Source organism: Hyla sarda, chromosome 3 (assembly GCF_029499605.1).
Source record: "Hyla sarda isolate aHylSar1 chromosome 3, aHylSar1.hap1, whole genome shotgun sequence".
NCBI lineage: Eukaryota > Metazoa > Chordata > Amphibia > Anura > Hylidae > Hyla > Hyla sarda.
This window is the reverse complement of record NC_079191.1, coordinates 79,913,024-79,927,989: the sequence shown is the minus strand read 5'-3', so window position 1 is coordinate 79,927,989 and position 14,966 is coordinate 79,913,024. Positions and strand designations below refer to the sequence as shown.

The following is a 14,966-nucleotide window of genomic DNA, read 5'->3' as shown; positions in this document are numbered from 1 at the left end:
GTCCATCTTGCCCCCCCACTTCTGGGGCTATGCGGACATGTGCTGTTGGAATACATACCACGCTAGCGTGGTTATGGTGAATTGCACTGTTTACAAGATCTGGTGAGTGAGCCCTCCCGCGTATTATGTTTTTAATGATTCACAGGTGGAAGTTTTTTATGAATACAATATGATTTTTCATATTTTGCCATAGATGTATGGACTTTGACTGATAATGTTTACACTCTGCAATTATTTGCATATATGTTTATTATGCACTGTATTTTTAGATTCATGTTTGATAATGATTTTTATTAATTGTTTCTATAATTGATTGTAATTTATGCACTGTGGTATTTGATTGGTACCCCTATTTATGTGTGTTTGTCCCTGAAATGTGCACAGCTTGAGAAAGACCAGGAGTTGCTGGTTGAAACGTCACTTAAATGCACTTTTGTTTGAGCAATTGAGTACGGCAGAGAGCTTCTGTTTATCTATCTATCTATCTATCTCACATCTATCTATCTATCTATCTATCTATCTATCTCATATCTATCTATCTATCTATCTAACTAACTATCTATCTATCTGTTTACCTATTTATCCTATGTATCCATTTGTGGATGTACCGTATTTTTCACCGTATAAGACGCACTTTTTCTTCCCCAAAACTGGGGGGGGGGGAGTTGGTGCGTCTTATACGGCGAATACACACCTATCGCGGCGGTCCCTGCGGCCATCAATGGCCGGGACCCGCGGCTAATACAGGACATCACCTATCGCAGTGATGTGATGCCCTGTATTAACCCTTCAGACGCGACGATCAAAGCTGACCGCCGCATCTGAAGCGAAAATAACACTAACCCGGCTGCTCAGTCGGGCTGTTCGGGACTGCCGCGGTGAAATCGCGGCGTCCCAAACAGCTTACAGGACACCGGGAGCAGCGACATCCAGGGCAGCGGTGACGAGCGGTGACGGGTCCGGAGCGGCGGGGAATACCAGTGGTCTTCGACCTGCGGACCTCCAAATGTTGCAAAACTACAACTCCCAGCATGGTTGCATCTTATATGCCGGTGGGTCCTATGGGGCGAAAAATACGGTAGTTGTGATGTATAATCTAAAAAACATCAGATGTGTTATTGTCCTGTTTTTTAATGCGGCCTATGAATGTCTCAGGTAACGTATTTTCCGCCATAGACTAGAAGTGATTCCATTTGCTAAGTTTGTGCAACACTTTACATGTTAATTAACTGCATCATCTGAGGTTGGCGGTGAAGCATAGAGGCTCTCCCTGCAGCCATAGTTTAGAATGCATTCAAGTATATTACCATTAAAGGTGGCAGGGAAACTGCTACTATTAGTCAAGGCAATTAAATCTAATGTATCTTTTGGGTGCATTTCCCCATTAAACCATTATGTTCGAGGTAGCTCATCTGCATCATTTTTATTTAGCTTGGCCTTTGTCCAACTAATGTTCCCACTGACCTCTACAAGTAAGTAATTCTGTCTTTTACCTCATGGACCCCAATTACATTGAATGTGCCACGTGACCTGTAAATTACAGTCATCAACTATTAGAACATAGAGTGTTGTATACATTGGAAAGAAAAAATAGTTTTCTGTGTATCTAAGAAATTCTTTTCATGGTTAAGACTTTTTATGTTAATTTATTCCACTGTTTTTTAGGCCAATAAATTCCTTTACATGAGCACTTTGACTTCACAAAAGTATTTCATTATAGATGTCCCATTTTGGTACCTAGTATGAGATGAATGATACATGTGCTACGCTTTTCCAGTGTAACTTTTAATTACCATATTTTTTGCCGTATAAGACGCACTTTTTCTTCCCCAAAACTGGGGGGAAAAGTCGGTGCGTCTTATACGGCGAATAGACCCCTTATCGCGGCGGTCCCTGCGGCCATCAACGGCCGGGACCCGTGGCTAATACAGGACATCACCGATCGTAGTGATGCCCTGTATTAACCTTTCAGACGCGGCGATCAAAGCTGACCACCACGTCTGAAGAGAAAGTGACACTAACCCAGCTGTTCAGTCGGGCTGTTCTGGACCGCCGCGGTGAAATCGCGGTGGTCCCGAACAGCCCGACTGAACAGCCGGGTTAGTGCTTACAGGACACCTGGAGGGACCTTACCTGCCTCCTCAGAAAGAAGAAATAAAAAATAAAAAAGTATACTCACATAGCCTTGCTGTTTTTCTCTGTATATTCTCCTGGTTTCTCTTCAGAGGAGGCTCTCCCATTATGCCAGTAAAGGCTAAGGCCTCGTGCTGGAGGGGGCCTCACAGCTGCCTAACTCTCCCCCCAAACAGAGTGACGATGCATACAATGTACACATCACCACTCTAATGTGCCGGTCCGGGACACATTTAACTGTAAGCACGTCTTAATGATGTGCTTATAGTTTAATGCAGGCTGCTCAGCTGTTTTGACAAAGCGAAGAACCAGCGGGGGTCGGCATGCCTGCTTGGTGCGGAACCTCGCAATCTATAACCCATCCCCTATCCTTTGCTCATGATTGAGTTTCACCTAAGGCCCCACAAAGTCTAGAGCCACATCTGTCTCTTTTTCCTGCCTTATAAATAAGCGAACCTGCTAGCTCCGCCAATCACGCGCTTAGATAGAACACCACTCTGGCCAATGATTGTCTAAGCTAGCAAATCCTGCAGCAAACCACTTGTCTGGGAAGCTGGTAAAAGAGAGAAGACTGGGGGGCCTGAAGGAGCCGAACAGATACTGCAGGGGAGTGTGGCTAGGAAAGTATGTTTTCTATTTTCTCTCACCCCAGCAGCATATTAGATTTTGTAAAAGAGTGGACAACCCTTTTAATGAGTCTTTACTCTGCCCAATTAGTTGGCCTGTCTTTTCATTACTCTCCTTTCCATTCTAGGATTCATATAATCCTAAGGAAGACTCTGTACAAATGAGAACATGACTGTTGTCCATAGGATTTACATTAAACGTTAGCAAAAATTGTTAGAAAAAGATATATAACCCTCTGAATTAATTTTGTTATATATTTTCATGTACTTTTTTAGTCTGTTATAGTACATATCCATAATTACACTTTAAATGGGGCACCCTTGTTGTAAAAGGGGACCTGTGGGCTTCCCTGACATGTTTGTTAAAGGGGTATTCCAGTAAAAAACATGTTTTTCCATATAAACTGGCTCCAGAAAGTTAAACTGATTTGTAAATTACATCTATTAATTTTTTTTATCCTTCCAGTAATGATCAGCTGCTGAAGGTGAGTTGTTATTTTCTGTCTGACAACAGTGCTCTCTGCTGAAACCTCTGTCTGTCTCAGGAACTGTCCAGAGTAGGAGCAAATCCCCATATCAAACCTCTCTTGGTCTAGACAGTTCCTGAGACAGACAGAGGTGTCAGCAGAGAGCACTGTTGTCAGACAGAAAAGAACAATTCAACTTTAGCAGCTGATAGGTACTGGAAGGATTAAGACTTTTTTTAATAGAAGTAATTTACAAATCTGTTGGAGCCAGTTGATATGAAAAAAATATGTTATTTACTGGAATACCCCTTTAACCCCTTAAGGACCAAGGACATACCAGTACGTCCTTGGTCCTGCTTCTCTGATATAACGCGGGGTTACACAGTAATCCCGCGTCATATCACGGCGGGCCCAGCGTCATAGTTAAGCCGGGACCCGCCTCTAATAGCGAGCAGCGCCGATCGCGGCGCCGCGCGCTATTAACCCTTTAGCCGCGCGCTCAGAGCTGAGCCGTGCGGCTAAAAGTGAAAGTTCCCGGCTAGCTCAGTCGGGCTGTTCGGGATAGCCGCGGCTAATCGCAGCATCCCGAACAGCTGACAGGACAGCGGGAGGGCCCCTTCCTGCCTCCTCGCTGTCCGATCGCCGAATGACTGCTCAGTGCCTGAGATCCAGGCCTGAGCAGTCATGCGGCAGAATCGTCGATCACTGGTTTCCTATGAGAAACCAGTGATCAATGATGAAGATCAGTGTGTGCAGTGTTATAGGTCCCTATGGGAGCTATAACACTGCAAAAAAAAAGTGAAAAAAAAAGTGAATAAAGATCTTTTAACTCCTCCCCTATTAAAAGTTTGAATCACCAACCTTTTCCAATAAAAAAAAAACACAGTGTAAATAAAAATAAAAATAAACATATCTGGTATCACCGGGTGCGTAAATGTCCGAATTATAAAAATATATCATTAATTAAACCGCTCGGTCAATGGCGTGCGCGCAAAAAAATTCCAAATTCCAAAATAGTGCATTTTTGGTCACTTTTTATATAATTTAAAAATGAATAAAAATCAATAAGTCCTATCAATGCAAAAATGGTACCGTTAAAAACTTCAGATCACGGCGCAAAAAATGTGCTCACATACCGCCCCATACACGGAAAAATAAAAAAGTTATAGGGGTCAGAAGATGACAATTTTAAACGTATTCACTTTCCTGCATGTAGTTATGATTTTTTCCAGAAGTCCGACAAAATCAAACCTATAAAAGTAGGGTATCATTTTAATCGTATGGACCTACAGAATAAATATCAGGTGTCATTTTTACCGAAAAATTTACTACGTAGAAACGGAAGCCCCCAAAAGTTACAAAACAGCGTTTTTTTTTTTCAATTTTGTCGCACAATGATTTTTTTTCCCATTTCACCGTAGATTTTTGGGCAAAATTACTGATGTCATTACAAAGTCGAATTGGTGGCGCAAAAAATAAGCCATCATATGGATTTTTAGGTGCAAAATTGAAAGAGTTATGATTTTTTAAAGGCAAGGAGCAAAAAAAGAAAATGCAAAAACGGAAAAACCCCCGGTCCTTAAGGGGTTAAATACTGATAAATATTTCCAATCTCCATAACCTTTGTTGTTGTGTCATTGTTCTGGAATTCCTCATGGAAATGTATGACTATATTTACAAGTGGGTTTCATTGGTCCCTTAGTTGATAGGGAGTGTCTTTTCATAGTCTGAGAATATCTTATGAGCGCTGACAGTGTCAAACTGTGTGAGGAACCAATCCTATGACACAGGGAACGGTAAAAGCCAGCAGATCATTTAAATATACATTCAAAGGAATAACCGCATAAACATGACAACACAGAGTTTTACAAAATTGTATTTCACATGCTTGTGCTTATTGAGACATCCTTCTGTTTTCAGGCCTGCTGCCAGCCGAGCCACCATCACAGTTGGGAAACGGGGGGAAGTCGGATTGGTTTGTGGTGTCCTTTACTCTCTACAAAGTAGTACAACAGGTCTTATTAATTTGAAGTGACTTGACAAAAATTCCAGCACTTTAAGGCTGGTTTTTCTTTAGCTTGAATAGTGAAATAAAAAATGAACACTCAATTTTAGCCTTATAGACAATACAACTTGGGCTAAAATAAGGAATGGCAGATATTGGCCCTGATTTATCAATCTGTCTGAGACAGAAAATGGAGTGATTTTTCCAAGCAACCAATCACAGCTCATGTTTTATATTTTAGGGAGCTCTGGTAAAATGAAAGCTGAGCAGTGATTGGTTCCTTGAAAAAATCACTCCAGTTTCTGCCTCAGACAGATTGATAAATCAGGGCCATTGTCATAGGTGTTATCATAACATCAAAAGTTATCTTCTATTCACAGAATGGGGAAAATGAAAGGACGCAGAACACAGGAAGGAATTATGAAGCTCTAACACAAAGGCCCTCATTTACTGTTGCAAACCAGACATGTTTTGTTGGGTTGCGTGCCAGATTCTGTCGCATTGTGCCAGTAATTCTGTGTGCATCAGATTTTGTGCCGGAATTTGCACCAGAATTGAAAAAACCCCAACTAACTCTACATTTTGCTAACCCAGCTAAAAAGGATCGTGGCCACCAGGAAAGGGGGCGTGGTCTCCCAAAGGGGCTTCTTCCCGACATTTTCACAAAAAACTAATTTACTAAGGTTTCCATATTAAATGTGGTGGATTTGACCTGAGGAAAACCCTACAGATCAGATCATGTGTAAAAAAAAAGCCAAGTGTAGGGCAGTGGTCTTCAACCTGCGGACCTCCAGGGGTTTCAAAACTACAACTCCCAGCATGCCGGACAGCCAATGGCTGTCCGGGCATGCTGGGAGTTGTGGTTTTGCAACATCTGGAGGTTCGCAGGTTGAAGACCACTGGTGTAGGGAAACGTGCAAAATGCAGGGAAACCTTAGTATATACCGTGGAAAATAAATTAAAACCCACAAAGAAACCTACACTCCACTCTTAGTGAATAAGGGCCAAAGTGTGTGATAGAGGATGATGGTTGTTCCCGGTCAGCTGTGGCTAAAACCAGGTAAGGGTGCATTCCCACAGGGCGTATACGCAGCGTATTTGACGCTGCGCTAAATGTATGCCAGCAGCGGGAAATACGCTGCGTATCCCTTGGTCACTATACACACAGGGCTTTCCGGCGGCAGCCCTATGTGTGTAGTGAGTTTTGGAGGCGGAGCCATATGCCGGCGTGTCTGTGAAGCGCGGCTCCGCCTCCAAAACTCACTACACACATAGGGCTGCCGCCGGAAAGCCCTGTGTGCATAGTGACCAAGGGATACACAGCGTATTTCCCGCTGCTGCCATAAATTTTGCGCAGCGTCAAATACGCTGCGTATACGCCCTGTGGGAACGCACCCTAAAAGTGTTAATAGAAAGGAAAACATATAAATGGAAAACATATGGGCAGACCAACAAAGACATATATCAGAATACAAAACACAGCAATACGCCTTGAATAACACAACGACACATGGGTAGAAACAGGAGTCAATGCATGGGAAAGAATTGTAAAATATCTCTTGAATGAAATGAGATTTATGTATTGAAAGTCAAATGGGGCTAAAGAGACGCGATCACTGGATGTGGAGAGATGGATTAAAGTGTTCAGTGATGGATTACCAATCTGCATTGGCCAAAGAGATGATGCGGGAACCTCTTTCTGGTGACATTCTAATAAAACATATAATGATGACGCCGGAAGAAACAAGAAATCACATCTGTTTGAAGGATGTTCCATGAAACCAGGGTGTTTACGGTATTTTACACTATTTTGTGTCACATCTGTGATATTTGTATTGGCTCTGGGTGAAAATCTTGGTGGATCATCATCAATTTTGCCAGGGATTATATATCCCTACACACTTACAAGTATAAACAATGTACGTGTGCGGTAACAATCCTGACATACAGTACATCAATAACAGTCTGACATGATAGAAGTAAATATGTAAGAAGTGGAATGTAAGGTTAGGAGCAACATCTACTGCTAAAGTATCTATTGATTTTCATACCATTTTGTCAACACTATTAATGTATTCAGTTTGGTACATGGGCTATATGTATCGACTTTCTGATAAGATGAAAATGAATTTACTTTGCTGACCTTGCTAACCCGACTTTAAGAAAAATATATATTTAATATTGATTTAAATACTTCATTTCTATTGAGAGTGGTCCATAGAAAGGAAAAAATCAAAGAGAATACTCAGCTATAGATTGCGATAGAATATAGATACAATTCTAGTCCTCAGGGAAAAGTTTGATATTGAAAGGGAAAGGGTGGTGAAATTGCAGGTGTTTGTGATGGAATGATTAACGTAGGTAGTCATATATTCTGCGTCTTCCTTCACACTATGGCGTAGCCAATGGATGAATTTATGATATCATGCGAACAGAACAGCAGTGGCACGTGACATTTGCACTATAGGAGAATTTAAGGTTCGTTTTCGCAGATTATTCATAGATTTTCATACAGACTCATAGCACAGCATGCTCTTCTATTGATCTGTATAAAGATCAATAAAGAACAGTAGGTGGACTGAGCCAAGAGAAAATATGATTCTGCAGTAGGGTCACTGTTATAAGGGACCCACTCCCTCTAATCAATAGCAACTCTAAATATCAGGGCAAGGACACATGACTTGCTATTACTTGGAGCACTGCGAGAGAAACAGGATAGAAGGGTGAAATAAAGGTGGCATGGGTGGCATCAGTGCCAAGTAGCAAACATGAAAAAATGTGTTGCCACCTATTCACACTGGGTAAGTCATATGCGTTTTCGAGTGAGGACCAAGTACAAAGCTTCTCAGCATTCACTACTGAGTATTGAGCGCAATACACCACCCAAATCATATCAATATTTTGGAAGTGAATAAAAGAAGCTAGTGTGGGATAAATATGGATTTACTGTAGTAAGACAAATAAACATATTCTGTATTCATGAACATTGTTTACAAATAAATTGATTTCCTATGAATTTTCTCTCATCTAAGTATCACAGCAGTGCAAACACCGGGCATTTTGTTAGTCAACTATTCTGAAGTTTTAGCTCTGATTCTTTGTTGTCTCTCCAAAGGCTGTTTTTGGCTTAAAACTGGGAAGAATTTGGAAAACGGCCCTCTCATGTCACCTTTCCAAGGTAGCTTTCTCTTAAAGTCAGTGTTTCACTCTAATTAGGAGTCTTAGAACATGACTGGGAATGTATGCCAAGAAAGAGATCTATCCAAAAGGAAAGAATACACATATGAAAAAGGCTGTTATTGCCCCTCATCAGTACAGAACAAGGTCCCGGTTGGCTATTAAGAGGCTTATCGTTGTTGGACAAAAGGAGCTTACCTTAGGGACCAAGGTAATTTGGCCTCAAGGACCAGAGCATTTTTTGCACATCTGACCACTGTCACTTTAAGCATTAATAACTCTGGGATGCTTTTACTTATGAATTTGATTCAGAGATTGTTTTTTCATGACATATTCTACTTTATCATAGTGGTAAATTTGCGTCGATACTTGCATCATTTCTTGGTGAAAAATTAAAAAATTTCATAAAAATTTTGAAAATGTTGCATTTTTCTAACTTTGAAACTCTCTGCTTATAAGGAAAATGGACATCCCAAATAAATGATATATTGATTTGCATATCCAATATGTCTACTTTATGGTTGAATCATAAAGTTGACATGTTTTTACTTTTGGAAGACATCAGAGGGCTTCAAAGTTCAACAGCAATTTTCGAATTTTTCACCAAATTTTCAAAATCTGAATTTTTCAGGGACCAGTTCAGTTTTGAAGTGGATTTGAGGGGTCTTTATATGAGTCATTCTCCATAAATTACCCCATTATAAAAACTGTACCCCTCAAAGTATACAAAATGATATTCAGAATGTTTGTTAACCCTTTGGATGTTTCATAGGAATAGCAGAAAAGTGAAGGAGAAAATTCAAAATCTCCATTTGTTACACTAACATGTTCTTGTAGACCCAGTTTTAAATTTTTACAAGGGGTAAAAGGAAACGCCCCCCAAAATGTGTAACCCAATTTCTCTCAAGTAAGGAAATATGTCATATGTGAATGTAAAGTGCTCTATGGGTGCACTAGAGGGCTCAGAAGGGAAGGAGCGACAATTGAATTCTGGAGAGGGAATTCTGCTGAAATGGTTTTTGGGGGGCATGTTGCTTTAGGAAGCCTCTATGGTTCCATAACAGCAAAAAAAAAGAAAAAAGAAAAGAAAAACACATGGCATACTATTTTGAAAAGTCACATGTGTAAATAAAAAAAAATGTATTTCACTAAAATGCAGTTTCTTCCCCAAATTTAGAATTTTTACAAGAGGTAATAGGAGAAAATGCCCCGCAAAGTTTGTAACCCCATTTCTTCTGAGTATGGAAATACCCCATATGTGGATGTAAAGTGCTCTGCTGGCAAACTACAATACTCAAAAGAGAAGGCATGCCATTGGGTTTTTGGAGAGAGAATTTGTTTGCAATAGAAGTCGGGGGCCATGTGTATTTTGTACCCCCCGTGGTGCGAGAACGTTGGACCCCCCCACATGTGACCCCATTTTGGAAACTTCACCCCTCACAACATTTAATAAGGGATGCAGTGAGCATTTACAACTCACTGGTGTTCGACAGACTTTTGGAACAGTGGGCTGTGCAAATGAAAAATGGAATTTTTCATTTTCACGGACCACTGTTCCAAAAATCTGTCAGACACCTGTGGGGTGTAAATGCTCACTGTACCCCTTATTACATTACATGAGGGGTGTAGTTTCCTAAATGGGGTCACATGTGGGGGGGTCCACCGTTCTGGCACCATGGGGGCTTTGTAAACGCACATGGCCTTCAATTCCAGCCAAATTCTCTCTCCAAAACCCCAATGGCGCTCATTCTCTTCTGAGCATTGAAGTGCACCGCAGAGCACTTTACATTTACATATGGGGTATTTATATACTCAGAAGAAATAGGGTTACAAATTTGGGGGGGGGGGGCTTTTTTCCTATTACCCCTTGTGAAAATGAAAAATTTGGGATAACACCGGCATTTTAGTGAAAAAATATTTTTTTTTCATATTCAACGAAAATTCTTTAAACACATTTGGGGTGTTAAGGCTCACTATACCCCTTGTTACGTTCCGTGAGGGGTGTAGTTTCTAAAATGGGGTCACATGTGGGTGGTTTTTTTTTGTGTTTATTTCAGAACCACTGTAAAATCAGCCACCCCTGTGCAAATCACCTCAAACGTGCATGGCGCTCTCACTCCTGAGCCTTGTTGTGCACCCGCAGAGCCTTTTATGCCCACATATGGGGTGTTTCCGTACTCAGGAGAAATTGCTTTACAAATTTTGGGGGTCTTTTTTTCCTTTTACCTCTTTTAAAAATAAAAAGTATGGGGCAACACCAGCAAGTTAATGTAAAAAATATTTTTTTTTTTACAATAACATTCTGGAGTAGACCCCAACTTTACCTTTTCATAATGGGTAAAAGGAGAAAAAGCCCCCAAAAATTTGTTAGGCAATTTCTCCCGAGTACGGAAATACCCCATATGTGGCCCTAACAGGCCTGGTGCAATGATTTTTGCCGCCCTAGGCGAAAGTAAATTTTGCCGCCCCCTTGACCCCGCTCACTGGCTCCGCCCTTTGACATGCCCCATCTTACAACTGCGGTGACACACTGTAACAAACCTCCTCCTCATGTAATCTCTTTACTACTGGGGTGACACACTATAACATACCTCCTCCTCATGTAATCTCTTTACTACTGGGGTGACACACTGTAACAAACCTCCTCCTCATGTAATCTCCTTACTACTGGGGTGACACACTGTAACAAACCTCCTCCTCATGTAATCTCCTTACTACTGGGGTGACACACTGTAGCAAACCTCCTCCTCAAGTAATCTCCTTACTACTGGGGTGACACACTGTAACAAACCTCCTTCTCATGTAATCTCCTTACTACTGGGGTGACACACTGTAACAAACCTCCTCCTCATGTATTCTCCATACTACTGGGGTGACACACTGTAACAAACCCCCTCCTCATGTAATCTCCTTACTACTCAGGTGACACACTGTAACAAACCTCCTCCTCATGTAATCTCCTTACTACTGGGGTGACAAACTGTAACAAACCTCCTCTTCATGTAATCTCCTTACTACTGGGGTGACACATTGTAACAAACCTCCTAATGTAATCTCATTACTACTGGGGTGACACACTGTAACAAACCTCCTCCTCATGTAATCTCCTTACTACTGGGGTGACACACTGTAACAAACCTCCTCTTCATGTAATCTCCTTACTACTGGGGTGACACATTGTAACAAACCTCCTAATGTAATCTCATTACTACTGGGAGGTAGTATGTGTAAAACTACAACTCTCAGCATACCCAGACATCTATTGGGCCTCTGGGCATGCTGGGAGTAGTAGTTTTGCTACATCTGGCACTCAGGTTGGGAAAAATTGCCTCAGAAGTTACAGGACAAGGAGTAAAGATGGCGATAAGGAGTTATAGGTACCTCCTCACCTCCATCTTTACTCCTTCTGTAACTTCTGAGGCAGTGTTCCCCAACCAGGGTGCCTCCCGATTTAGAAAGAAACTACAACTCCCAGCATGCCCAGAAAGCCTTTGGCTGTTTGGGCATGCTTGGAGTTCTAGTTTTGCTATATATAGTGAGGAGGTGGTGACACTCATTGAGATACCTGGTGTCCTGATGGTGTCATGACTGGTGTCCTACATGACACGGGTGAGGTGGTGTAACCGCCGATGGGCCCATGGGTAGGGTAAGTGGCGTGGCGCTCCACTCTTCCTCAGCACGTTTCAAAATGCCTGCCCGCCTGTTCTTCCTGCTCTTCAGACGGGCGTTTGTCTATTAAAAAAAAATATTTTAAAACACAGGAAATATCTATCTATCAATCACTGAGATAAAAGATAGATAGAAGATATCATGTAATAGATATGCATATGGCACTGTGTATACGGAGAATTTGTGCAGTCTCTCTGGGCAACGCTCGCACTTATAGTGCTGTGGTGACAGTGGTGCTCTGGCTAATTGAAAGCATTCATGAATATCCAACAAAGTAAAAGATGAAATGATAGCCGACACTCACCAGTCTTCTTAAACTTCTTCTTTATTATACTCACATATAAGGTGGGTAGGGAACAGACATAGGGGGGTTACATTGGCAACAAAGCTCCGTTTCGTGCAGCATGTGCACTTCGTCCGGCCATGATGGCCGGACGAAGTGCACCTGCTGCACAAAACGGAGCTTTGATGCCAATGTAACCCCCCTACGTCTATTCCCTACCCACCTTATATGTGAGTATAATAAAGAAGAAGTTAAAGAAGACTGGTGAGTGCCGGCTATCATTCCATCTTTTACTTTGTTGGATAGATAGAAGATATATCGATATATATAAGATAGATAGACATGAGATAGATATAAGATAGATATGAGAGAGATATAAGATAGATATATATGAGATAGATAGATAGATAGATAGATATAAGATAGATAGACATGAGATAGATGTAAGATAGATATGAGAGAGATATAAGATAGATATATATGAGATAGATAGATATGAGATAGCTTTGAGGTAGGCCTTGGGAGGTGTATGGTAGTTGGGGTATTGTTTCGGTAGATGAGGTGTTAATGTTAACCCTATAGTTCGTGACGCCAGGCTGAGGGCTAGTATGCTGAGGTAATTCTCCGGCCCATCGCCGCCCTTCCCAGTAACGATAAGTGCATGTATAAAATGACTAAAGGTCCACAAGGTAGTTGAACTTGAACTTGGATAACTTTACTGAACGGCTTGCGGTACATCCAATGCACAATAACAGTCTCAAGAATACAGCCTCTATATAGTGCAATGACTGACAGTTGCTGCGGACCTTGACTTTAGATACAGTCTCTGAATTTAGGGTAATTTTGCAGATCCGTCCGGATTTAGGGGATAGATAAGGTCCGGTGATCTTGCAGAGTGCTTAGGGATTGATACACTCTCAATTTATAATCGATCAGCCGTTGCCGCAAGGCTCGGGCCTAACTCACTGCGGAAGGTAGCTGTATAGGTCCTTCCTCGTCAGGAGCGCAGGAGCAAAGAGAGAGAGCAATGGCCGCCGCTCCCTTATATGGGCTTTCACTGGTCCAATTAACTGTCACTCACTGTTATAAGGATTGATGGGAGATATACGTCATAGGCCCCTACAAAGGTCCTGAAGCACAAAACCATAGAGTTCTCCTGATCATGTGACCCGCAGGTCCTGCTACGCTATGGGCAGGTAATTAACTATTTATTTACATTTATACAATCCTATAGATATAAATCCCAAATGGTTACTGGATAATTACTATCCGGATGAGAGGTGACTAGGGGTGAACTAAACAATAAGGACCCCAACGTCCTAGGGACTCTGGCTAAGGGGACCTATATACACAGGTACCGGATAGGATACGGTACCGGGACACCACAGATAGATATAAGATAGATATAAGATAGATAGATGTGAGATAGATATAAGATAGATATGAGATAGATATAAGATAGACAGATAGACACAGACAGATAAATATGAAAGAAATTGATATGAGAGATAGATAGATATGAGAGAAATAGATATGAGATAGATATGAGAGATAAATAGATATGAGATACATAGATAGATAGATAGATATGAGATAGATAGATAGATAGATAGATAGATAAGAGATAGATAATATACAGATGTATAGATCAGTATTTCCCAACTAGGGTGCCTCCAGCTGTTGCAAAACTATAACTTTCAGCATGCCTGGACAGGCAAAGGCATATTGGGAGATAAAGTTTTGCAACAGCTGGAGGCACCCTGGTTGGGAATTGCTGAAATATAAGATAGATAGGAAATATATAGGAGAAAGATAGATAGAGATAGATAGAGGGAAGGGTACAAAGTGCTGTTTAGGAGTCAGTGGGCAGTAAATGGGCAATTTCTCATTGTTTCCTCAGCAGGGTGCCTCCAGCTGTTGCAAAACTACAACTCCAAGCATGCCTGGACAGGCAGAGGCATGCTGGTAGTTATAGTTTTGGCGCAGCTGGAGGAACCCTGCTGAGGAAACATTGAGAAATTGCCCATTTACTGCCCACTGGCCTCAGCGTGGGCAGGTGTAGGAGTGCGCGCCGCGGTGGAGCAGGAAGCAAAGCATGGGCCTATAGGCAAAACCGGCCCTGGGCCCTAAACTGTTGCCTTGAAATACGACAGGGCTCTGGAGTGAGAGAGCGCCATGAGCATTTGAGGCCTAAATTAGGGATTTGCATAGGGGTGGACATAGGGGTATTCTACGACAGTGATTCCCAAATGAGGTGCCTCCAGCTGCTGTAAAACTCCCAGCATGCCTCGACAGTCAGTGGCTGTCCGGCAATACTGGGAGTAGTTGTTTTGCAACAGCTGGAGGCTCCGTTTTGGAAACAGTGCCATACAATATGTTTTTCATTTTTATTGGCAGGGGAGTTTGTATATGTAATGTTTTACTCTTTATTTTGTGTAGTGTAGTGTTTTTAGGATATATTCACAAGGGAGTTTGAGCTGCAGCGGAAAATTTGCTGCATCCCAAACTTGCAGTGAGAAGATCGCTGTAAACCCCTGACCGTGTGAATGTACCCTGTACATTCAAATGGGGAGGGGGGGGGGGTAAACCTCCAGCTGTTGACAAAA

General features: G+C 41.8%; 1 long non-coding RNA gene across 1 annotated transcript; it reads right to left on the bottom strand.

Moving 5' to 3' along the window:
* Positions 1-5,092: 5,092 nt before the first annotated feature.
* Positions 5,093-13,426, bottom strand: LOC130360577 (uncharacterized). The gene is made up of 3 exons (XR_008890718.1): positions 13,327-13,426; positions 11,974-12,140; positions 5,093-5,222 (listed from the first exon to the last, which is right to left on the bottom strand). It is a non-coding gene; the product is annotated as an uncharacterized LOC130360577 (long non-coding RNA).
* Between the last annotated feature and the right edge of the window lie 1,540 nt (positions 13,427-14,966).